This window comes from Pteropus vampyrus, unplaced genomic scaffold (genome assembly GCF_000151845.1).
Source record: "Pteropus vampyrus isolate Shadow unplaced genomic scaffold, Pvam_2.0 Scaffold128, whole genome shotgun sequence".
NCBI classification, from domain to species: Eukaryota; Metazoa; Chordata; class Mammalia; order Chiroptera; family Pteropodidae; genus Pteropus; species Pteropus vampyrus.
The window spans coordinates 279,623-291,127 of record NW_011888909.1 but is presented as its reverse complement, the minus strand read 5'-3'; the positions used below and the strand labels follow the sequence as shown (position 1 = coordinate 291,127).

The following is an 11,505-nucleotide window of genomic DNA, read 5'->3' as shown; positions in this document are numbered from 1 at the left end:
AAAAAAAAAAGAGAGAGAAAGGACACAAATAAACAAAATCAGGGTGAAAGAGGGGAAATTATGACTGGCATTGCAGAAATACAAAAGATCATACAAGAATACTATGAAAAAGTATATAACACCAAATTTAATAACCTAGAAGAAATGGACCATTGCTTAGACAAATACAACCTTCCGAGACCGAATCGAGAAGAATTGGAAAAACTAAATAGACCAATCAGCATTATGGAAATTGAAACAATCATCAAAAACCTACCAAAAAGTAAAAGTCCAAGACCAGATGGCTTTACCAGTGAATTCTACCAAACATTCAAAGAACATTTAATACCTATTCTCCTCAAACTCTTCCAAAAAATCGAAGAGGAGGCAATACTTTCCAACTCATTTCATGAGGCCAATATTACTCTGATACCAAAACCTGGTAAAGATAACACACAAAAAAGAAAACTACAGACCAATATCTCTCATGAACACAGATGCAAAATTCCTAAATAAGATACTAGCGAACCAAATACAGCAACATGTTAAAAAGATTATACAACATGAGCAAGTGCTTCATTCCAGAGGCACAGGGATGGTTCAACATACACAAATTGATTAATGTGATACACCACATAAACAAATTAAAAAATAAGGATCATATGATCATATGCAGATACAGGAAAAGCCTTCGACAAGATATCCATTTATGATCAAAACACAAAACAAATCAGTATAGAAGGAAAGTACCTTAACATAATAAAGATATGACAAATCCTCAGCCAACATTATATTTAATGGTGAAAAACTAAAAATCTTCCTTCCAAGATCAGGGATAAGGCAAGGCTATCCACTATCACTACTGTTATTCAATATAACATTGGAGGTTCTAGCAAGTTCAATCAGACAAGAGAAAGATAGAAAGGCATCCAAATAGGAAACAAAAAAGTCAAACCGTCACTATTTACAGATGGCATGATTCTCTATGTAGAAAACCTTAAAGACTCCACAAGAATACTACTAGAAACAATAAACAAATACAATAAAGTCTCTAGATACAAAATCAACATTCAAAAATCCATAGCATTCCTATACTCTAATAATGAAGTGTCATAAAAAGAAGTGGAAAAAATAATTCCTTTTGCAATTGCAATGAAAAGAATAAAATACCTAGGAATAAATTTAGTGAAACATGTGAAGGACCTATATAATGAAAACCATAAGACCCTATTAAAAGAAATCAAAGAAGATACAAAGAAATGGAAAGATATTCCATGTTCTTGGATTGGAAGAATCAAAATAGTTAAAATGACCATATTATCTAAAGCATTAAACAGATTTAATGCAATCCCCATCAAAATCCCATGGCATTTTTTAAAGAAATAGAACAAAAAATCATCAGATTTGTATGGAAGCACAAAAGATCCCAAATTGCAAAAGTCATCCTGAGAAAAAATAATGAGGCTGTAGGCATCATTCTTTTCTACTTCAATTTATACTACAAAGGGACAGTAACCAAAACAGCATGATATTGGCAGCAAAACAGACACATGGACCAGTGGAATAGAATTGAGAGTCCAGAAGTAAACCCATATTTATACGAGCAAATAATTTTCGACAAAAAGCCAAAAACACACAGTAGAGAAAGGAAAGTCTCTTTTATAAATGGTGTTGGGAAAACCAGAAAGCCACCTGCAAAAGAATGAAACTAGACTGTTGTCTATCACCATACACCAAAAATTAACTCAAAATGGATTAAGGACCTAAATATAATACCTGAAACAATAAAAAGCACAGAAGAAAAGATAGGAACTAATCTCAAGGACCTTGGACTTAAAGAGGATTTTATGAATTCGACTTCAAAAGCAAAGGAAGTAAAGCTAATATAAATGAATGGGACCACATCAAACTAAAAAGCTCTGGTCAGCAAAAGAAATCATCAACAAGGTAAATAAACAACATCTGAATGGGAAAATATATTTGCAAGCAACACCTCCGATAAGGGCCTAGTATCCAAAATATACAAAGAAATCATATGACTCTATAACAACAAAAAAACAAATAATCCAATCAAAAAATGGGCAGAGGACCTGAACGGACACTTCTCCCTAGAGGATATACAAATGGCCAACAAATATTTGAAAAGATGCTCAACATCACTAGCTATTAGGGAAATGCAAGTCAAAACCACAATGAGATACCATCTCACACCTCTTAGAATAGCTATAATCAACAGAACAAGTAATAACAAATGTTGGAAACGATATGGAGAAAAAGGAACCCTCATACTCTGCTGGTGGGACTGCAAATTGGTACAGCCACTGTGGAAAATAGTATGGAAGTTCCTCAAAAAACTAAGAATTGATCTACCATATGACCTAGCAATCCCTCTACAGGGTATTTATCCCAAAGACTTGAAAACCCATATCTCAAAAGATATTTTCACACTGATATTCATAGCAGCATTATTCACAATAGCCAGGACATGGATGCAACCAAAGCATCTTATGATAGATGATTAAATAAAGAAGATGTGGTACATATATATAATGGAATATTACTCAGCCATAAGAAGAGATGAAATACTGCCATTTGCAACAACTTGGGTGGACCTCGAGATAATCATGCTAAGCAAAATAAGCCAGACAGAAAAAGTTGAAAATCACATGATATGATTTATATGTGGGATATAAACCTAAAAGCAACAGATGAACAGGACAAACAAACAGAGACTCATGGACATGGACTATATAGACTAGTGGTTACCAGAGTAGGGAGGAGGGGGTAGGTAGATGGTTAAAGGGAGTCAAATATAGCGGGGTAGGGGAAGGGTGAAGTGGGTAAAGGGAATCAAATATATGGTAGTTGAAGGAAACTGGACTTTTGGTGATAAACACACAATAGAATATACAGATCTCAAATTATAATATATACCTGAAAATAATAATATTGTATTAACCAATGTTACCACAGTACACTTTATTAAAAAATTAAATTAAATTAAATTAAATTAAAGAGAGATAAATATAATAAGAGAGAAGATAATAAACATGTAGGCTAGAAATCCGATATCTAATCTTTAGATTAGGAATATTCCTAAAGAAGAAACCAGAATAAGTGGGGTGGGGTGGGGGGGAGCAAACATCAATGATTTAGTGGGAGACAACTTTCCCATGCTTGAAAAAAACATCTGAGCATGCAAATCAAAGGTATTCACTTTTAAGTAAGGTTATGAAAGGAGATAAATTAGATATATGTTAGCGGCATTTTTTATATCAAAGTTACAGGAAAAATGCTACTAACCTAAGCAAAAAATGAAATATAATGACAGGTCACTTAACAAAGGAACCAAAATTCAACTGAATCTCAGATTCTACCAACATAAACGTAGGAGGGAAGGAAAAACAAGCAATGTCTGTAGAGTGTTAAGAGGGAATTCTGTGACCCAAGAATTCTTTGGCTAGCCTGGATGCTATTCATGTGTCAACGCAAAAAAACAAATAAATAAATACATAGTGTGAGATAGGAAATGCTGTAGAAACTTCTGTTTCTGAAGCACTCCTCCTGAAAACCTCAACTAAAGATATAATCCCTAAACCTAGCCAATGAAACAAAAGTAAGGACTCAAGCCTTGGAAAGTTATGAAATGAAGCATTGCCACTATTAACCAGAGAGCATCTAAATAATTGACATATATATAGTAATTAAATGAATGCCCAAATCTATAGGATTTCCTGAAACACAGATTATATGTTGTAAAAAAGGTCAGTATGAATAAACAACACGTGCTACAATGTACCCCAGATGATATAGGCATGGCCTAGGAAGTTGAGTGGGGAGAGTTAAAACACATCATGAATTCCTCATTTCAAAAACGAGGGTCAAAAGTTCTTGTATAATTCTTGAATTTATTTATTATAGGAAATGGACAAAGATGTTTTTGAAAAGTGTAAAGTTAACCCCTTAGTAGAACTAGATATTGGCTGCCTACTATTGACTGTCACAAGACAATCAAAGCAAAGAAAACCTGGTCCATAAGGCAAGGTAACAAAATGTAAATGAGTAAATGCATGAAGTAATAACATAAAAGTGAAATCAAGCATATTAGTTAAGATAATAAGCAAAAATGAGTTCAATTTTCCAAAGAAAAAGTAGAAATCTGGTTTACTTAGCATCATGCTGAAGGTCCCCAAGTGTTTAAGAATGTGTGCATAAACAATCTTCTGATATATCTTTTCTTTCCAGATTATATTATAGTCCAGAATATGTATTTCTATATTGTATCATTTTTGTAATTATCTATTTATTATGATTCTTATTTATCAAAGATATAGATGTGTGTATAAAATATACATAAGTATGTTTTAAAGAAAAAGATCATTTTACTCATTAAACTTCCAAGTAACCACTTTTCCGGAAGAAAAAATGTACCTTGTCAATATTAAAAATTTCATAAATGTTTATATATCAAAAATAAAACAGGGGCAGCCTATATGCACTGTACATAAATAAAATGTATTTTAAATATCTTGTAATTTTCTAGTCAACCATTCCTTATGGCTGCTGAGCTTTATGCTAATCTCTAGCCTTCCAGCTCCTTCTCCAAGTGCCCAACTGCTTGAAGGTAGGTGACTTCACATTCCAGGTTTTCAATATCCTGTCACTCTAGGTTACCAGGATCCATAGAGCTCTTCTTCCTGAGGTCTGGAAATTTGGAAGGAATATTCCAGTTTAACAATTCTACCCCATTCATGCCTTGGGGTAAAACAACCAAGCAGCTTAGTGTGAGTAGAGAGATACAGCATGATATCTTTTTCTCCAAATTTCTCTTCAGCTAATGGAACCCACCTGAATTGTCCTTTGTGGTCTGTCAGCTGCCAGTCTTCCAGTGTGCAAACCTAGCATACTTAAACTACTGCTAATCCACCTGCATGGATTTGTTATAATCAGAATTTCCCCAAAAAGATAAACTATTTCTTGTTTAGGTTGAACTTCCTAAGAAAATTAAAGATTTATAAATTTTGGTTTGGAGGTTGAAAAAATAAAAGAATTAAGAGGACAAATAGTTGCTGTCCTTGAAATGCTGTGTCATCAGTGGGACTCCTGGCATCAAAAAGTGAGAAAATGCAGACAAAACACCAGGTGGTGTGCAAACATACTCGTCAAATTCACAGATCCAGAAAAAGCTATTCCTGCAGTTTATCTGCCCCAAGTGAACTGGATACTAGCAGAGACATGAAGAGTTTGTTGACTTTATAATTTTCATTATCAAATTTAAAAAGAGGAGAAACATTAGGAAAATAAAATAAAAAGAAGAAACTGGGATGTCAGAGCTGGAAAGTTACTGAGAGATTTTGTCTAAAACCTCTTTTGACAGATGAGGAGGCTGAAGTCTGAATAAGCAACTTGACTTACCCCAAGTCCTTAAAAAAAAAAAAATGTGGATATGATTAATAACAGACACAAGGAAAGGGAAATGGGGAAATTGACCAAAGCCCAGTCTCAAGGACTGTCTCTCCCTAACTGTAGTGTGAACCACAGTGGTCAGGGGTGAAACAGACAGAGGTGCCGAGTTTTATTCCAGAACACATCCCTCCCATAATCTGCCAATGACATGGTCTCTTACCTTGTTTTGACTTTTATCCCAGTTACTGTTGCTACATAACAACCCACCCCAAAATGTAGAGGCTTAAAACAATGATCGTTTATTTTCTTGGTGGACCTGCAATTTGGGCAGGACTCAGTGGGACAATTCATCTTCACTTTATGATATCTGGGACACAGCTGGTAAACCCCAGCCACTGGAGGCTCTGAAGTTGCGTTCATTTGTCAGTGGTTGATGCTGGCTATTGACTCATTCCTCAGCTGGAGCTGTTGGCTGGAGCATCTCCACGTGGTCTCTCCTTGTGGGCTGGGCTTCCTTGCTACATGGTGGCTGGGATCCAAGAGTGAAAGTCCCAACAGAACCAGGAGGAAACTGTATTGCTTTTTAAGACCTAGCATCAAAAGTCACATATGCCACTTATTCCATAGTCACAGGTGACCCAGATTCCATTAGAGGGAAAATAGACCTCACTTCTCAGTGAAAGGAGATGTTACATTGTAAAGAGAATATGTGGAATGAGAGACCTTATGATGCCATCTTTGAATTATATTCTGCCACAGCTTGAGAGAGGGACCTTCCTCTGAGGATTGGGTGGGGAGAGAAATCTGCACTTTTTTAAGCTAATTTGAGATTTTAGGGTCTGAGACAAAGTGGAAGGAGAGTTGAAAGAGCATAATCAAATGTTGTAATTCATATTTGGAAAACACAAAAACGTTTTCACAATACAAACCAGAAAGTAAAGCTTAACAAAATCTTCTTGATTAGTAGGAATACACAGACAACACTTTGGCTCCTAGGAGGCCATATCAGAATGAAAGATCTAAAACTTTTGTGTTTAAAAAAGGGAGAGAGCATGGATTTAAAAGTTTGAAATTTACTGGCTGAAGATTGTCTTGCAGTCTTCCAAGAAAGCTAGTATATTTAGCCTAACTAGTTATATACCCTTCAGTAAAAGTGGGTTATTCATGTATCTTTCTAAAATAATATTTAAGTAAACATGACAAAACATGCCAAGACCTTGAATTTGTGGGTGGGAGAGACAATGCTGAAAAAAGAAATTGGAATAATAACAAAAAATAGAACTCTCTCATCATTTTTCCCAGGGCCAGCTCTGTCTATAAAGGACACTAGTCCTAGTTGGGCTCTTGCTATTATTTCTTGTGCTATTATCTAGTCCTTCCAGAATGTTCTGAGAATGTCCACAGAGTCAGAAAAAAAGTTTGAGGGGCCTTTATGGATGATACACATGCCACTTTGTGCCCTCAGGGCCACAGTGGTTATTACTAACTCATTGATGCACCCTTCTGCTAATTCCAGACAATTTCAGGATCCTTCTCAGCAGTCCTCCTGGCAGCCACCATGTTGTATCTCTGATCTAATGTAGCAATTCTCAAACTTTGGCTTCGGGACTTCTCTGCATTCTTAAAAATTATTAAGGACTTTGCGGTGATTAGAATAATGGTGAAGCCATTAGCCTGGAGGGCAGCGCCACAAACGTCAAAAGATTATTCCCAAGGTTCAAGAGACTTGAAACCTGCTGGAGTTTGCCCCAGCTGGATTTCAAAATTGTTTAGGACCAGCATTTTTTTTTTTCCTTCCATTTTCTTCCTTTTGGAACCAGAATGTCTATAACTGTTATCCTATGCCTGTCCCACCATCATATTTTGGAAGCAGATATCTTGTTTCCTTGTTTCATTATCCACAGATAAAAAGGAATTGAGCCCCAGGATGGCTCATACCCAGAGTCCCACCTATACCTGATTTAGATGTTGAGATTTGGGACTTTTGGAGCTGATGAGATTTTAGACTTGGAATTAATGGGCTAAGACTTTGAGAACCTTGAATGAGGTGAATATATTTTGCATGCGAGACAAAAGTGAATCTTTGAGAGCCAGAGACTACTGTGGTAGGCAGAATGGCCCTTTAAAAATGTCCACACTTTTACCCTATGGTCCTGTGAATATGTTACTTTACATGGTAAACGGAATTTGCCAATGTTATTAAGGATACGGATCTTGAAATGGGGTGATTACTCTGGATTATCTGGGTGGGCCCAATCTAATCACATGAATCCTTAGAAGTAGAGAACCTTTTCCAGTTGGGGTCAGAGAAAGATACATGGCTATGGAAGAATGGTCAGAGACAGGCAACATTTCTAGCATTGGGGGAAGGCAGCCATGAACGAAGGAATGTGGGTGGCCTCTAGAAAGTAAAAAAGGCAAGGAAACAGCTTCCCAATCTCGGGACCAATATAGATTTCTAACCTATAGAACTATAAAATAACAAATTTGTGTAGTTTTAAGCCACTAAATTTGTAGTAATCTGTTACAACAGCAATAGAAAAAATATAATACGGACTATAAGGTCTTCTGTATCTATTGATATTTACCATAGTAGAAACTGTACTCAGAATATTTTAAAATTTTATTTAAAATAAGAATAATAAACCAACTATGTATCAACATTTATGACATAGTCATATGAAAAATACACTTATTTTCTTAAAAAAATGTAGTGAGAAGAGTGGCATTGTTTTAGATTTTTATAAATCTCTGTGTTATCTGGCTTAATAAAAGAAAGCTGGATTCTCATATCTGCTTCTGTATTCAGTCTGGAGATATGTTGTTTTGGCTGAAGCATGTTCTAGCCTCACATGAACACGAGGTTAGAAAAGGGAGGGCATTTCAATAGCTTTTGCAGATAATTGTGGATATTCTTCTTGGATACGACACCAAAATGCAGCAGGAGGTTGTTTTTAAAAGGTTGCATACACCATGGGATCTGAAACATGGGAATGAACTTGTAATACTCTCTTACTTTAAAACCCATTGACGTATCTTGTACTTTGAGTGGATCTTTTATTGGAACAGGAGTTTGTTAATATCATGCTTCGGTCATTTAGAACAGGGGTCCTCAACCCTCTGGCCGCAGACTGGTGCCAGTCCATGGCCTGTTAGCAACCGGGCGGCATAGCAGGAGGTGAGCGGGAGGTGAGCGAGTGAAGCTTCATCTGTATTTGCAGCCACTCCCCAGTGCTAGCATCACCGCCTCAGCTCCACCTCAGACTATTAGATTCTCATAGGAGCACCAGTCCCTGGTGCCAGAAAGATTTAAAACCGCTGATTGATTGATTGATTGATTGATTGATTGATGTTTAAGCCTACAGCACCTGGTATTTCTAGGTGGTCTCCCATCCAATTACTAACCAGGCCCGACCCTGCTTAGCTTCCGAGATCAGAAGAGATCAGGCACGTTCAGGGTGGCATGGCCATAGATAGAGACTGCTAATTTAGATGTAAGCTCACTAAGTTATGCAGGTCTTTCTAAATGTTGACACACTATAAAATTACACAATATTAAAAAAATCATGTTAGTTAATGTCACCTCCAATTTCATCAGAAAAGTCCAACCTACAATATTGGGAAGCTGTCAAGTACGATGTCAGATAAAGTTTCTCAAAATTCTAATAGTCACTTAAAAGCTTGAATTTTATCATTTATAACAAATTGTGTGAGTTGTTTTGCTTGAAGTGACAGCCTTACTTTGTTCATTTTTGAGAAAATGTATGCCATGGCTTCTCTGTCAACTGTTCTTTCAAGCAGAAATGGTATTCTGTGAAAAAAAAAGGCAGTTAATTCAGCTTACAACTCAAACAATCATACAGGTGTTTTTTCACAAGGAAACCACTGTACTTTAGTGTATGTACTGTCCGTCTGGTCACTCGGAATAGTAGAAAGAAGTATGGTCAAGGGTTGAGAGTTAAGAAAAGCATTAATTTTTACTGCTTAATCAAGAACGTTCTTAAATGGCACTAGTATTTTTTTTTGTAAATTTCAAGTGCATGGGTAAAAAATGAGATGAGACTAGTGGTTTGATCCCACCACCAAGCCATCATTGTTTTTGCAACATTAGTGCAAATGGCAACTCAGCAACAATGGCAAATAAATAATAATATTGTGAAAACAGTTTTGTCTTCATGGACATCCTGACAGCATCTTGGGCACCCTCAGGGTTCTACGGACAACCCTTTGAGAACCTCAGATCTAGTACACCATTTTGCATTTTTAAGATGAAGCAACTGAGGCCCAGAGAGGGAATGACTAACTCCAGGCTTCAGCATTTTCTCATCACATGTCACAAGTTGGCTTTTCCAGGAAGCAGATTCTGAGATGTAGTTTAGTATATAGGATATTTTTTAAGGGGGTTCCCTTCCATACCTATGAAGGGCAAGGAAGGAAGCAACGGCAACTGGGGAGGAGTTTAGCTGCTATCAGGCTCATTGACAACCTTGGCAGACCATCTGAAGACCATTTCAGAATTGTCCTCAGTAAGATGGAGATGGCTTGGCCCTTATATTCTCATATTGATCAGTCACTGGATGGGGGTCTCCAGGAGGGTATGACTTTGGCCTCAGAGGCTCTCCTCATCAAGGCAGTCCCCGAAGGGGCTGATGGCTCCCCCAGAAGCTAGGCAACAAGCTCTTCACTGAAAGGAATCACCACAGTGTGACAACCAGCCAGTGAATTTCCCTCTCTGAGCCATGCTTTCCTCATCAAAAGTTGTTTCCCAGGGTATTTTAAGGTTAAATAAGCTGTCACAAGAAAGTCTAACATGGGGTTCATTATCTGTAGGTTCTGGCTTCCCCATGTTCTTCATGGCCACACAGTGGGATTGTGACCAACAGGCCTTCAGACTAGGTCTCCTGCCTGCTGATCACTTTATTTTTTCTTTGCCCTGTGCACAATGCCCTGACTAATGAGACTGAGAAAAAGTCTCTGTGCTCCAGACAGGCTTATTGTTCAAGGCTTCTCGCTGAAAGTTTCTTTGCACTGAAAATATTCTGCCCTCAAAATCGATTCGTGAACTGATCCACAGACACAGAGGCTTAAGGATTTCACTTGACTCCACTTCAAAGCCATCTCCTGCTTCCAAGGTGTCCTTGGGTTCCCTAGGACCTGCATAAATATTCTATTTCCTTTCACAAAAGCCTCTGAGAATGACTTATTACTCAACACAATAGGTGACTTAATCTGTAGGTCATGGTTAAGTGACTGTATCACTTGGCAACACAAGGCAGAGCACATAATCTCCCAGGAGGCTTGAATCAGATAAGAGGCTGAGGGTGGCTGTGTTCAGCTCCACACTCTCAGGCCTCTGGTGTCAAGTGAACATGGCTGTTTCCTGTCCTCACTCCCTAGTTCACACTCTCAATTCATCTTGCACAGCCACCAGGTCAACTTCTTAAGATACTCCCAGAGGTCATTACACCTCTGAAACTGTCTGCATCTCTCTATAATCCACTGCATTGAGTTAAAACTCCTTCCCTTTCTCGAGGCCTTCCATTGCCCTCTAACCTATAACACATACATTCTGTTCCAGAAGCTGACTTTGGACTCTCTGTTCAAATTATATGTACCATACTAGTTGAGACTTAATTACACACCATCTTAGATGTTCACATTTGTCTCGTGTTATGATCAACTCAGCAATTCACTGAGGTGTTGATGTTACAGTGTTCCAAGGTTTGGTCTGAGCGGGTGACACAAAGATGAGACAAGCAACCCCTCTGTCCTAAAGAAGCTGCCATTGGAGCCCCACACACAGCAGCCATGCTCCTAAACAGGATGTCACTCTTTTCAGAAGAGATCTCCTAACTGCTGGCTCAAGAAGGCAGCTCTGGGCAGTGAATGACCCCAGCTTTGGAGCCCAGACAATCTATGCCCTTCCTCAAACTAGTCACTGTCCAGCTGGCCTTAAATAGGTCTAAACTCCTTCCAGTTTTAGCACTGAAAGGCAGGTACCTCCTTTACCTGTAGATAAACTCACGACTGAATAAAGAGGTAAATAATAAAAATGCCAGGCACTATGCTGAGTTCATTAAATGGATTAACAGATAACTTTCTTAACTCTCTAAAGTAGGT

The 11,505-nt window shown here is 37.7% G+C and overlaps 2 pseudogenes; one reads left to right on the top strand and one right to left on the bottom strand.

The window, feature by feature from the left end:
* The window catches only part of LOC105296744, a 143,437-nt pseudogene that overhangs the window by 97,586 nt on the left and 34,346 nt on the right, over window positions 1-11,505 (top strand).
* LOC111744172 lies at window positions 8,742-8,860 on the bottom strand (annotated as a pseudogene).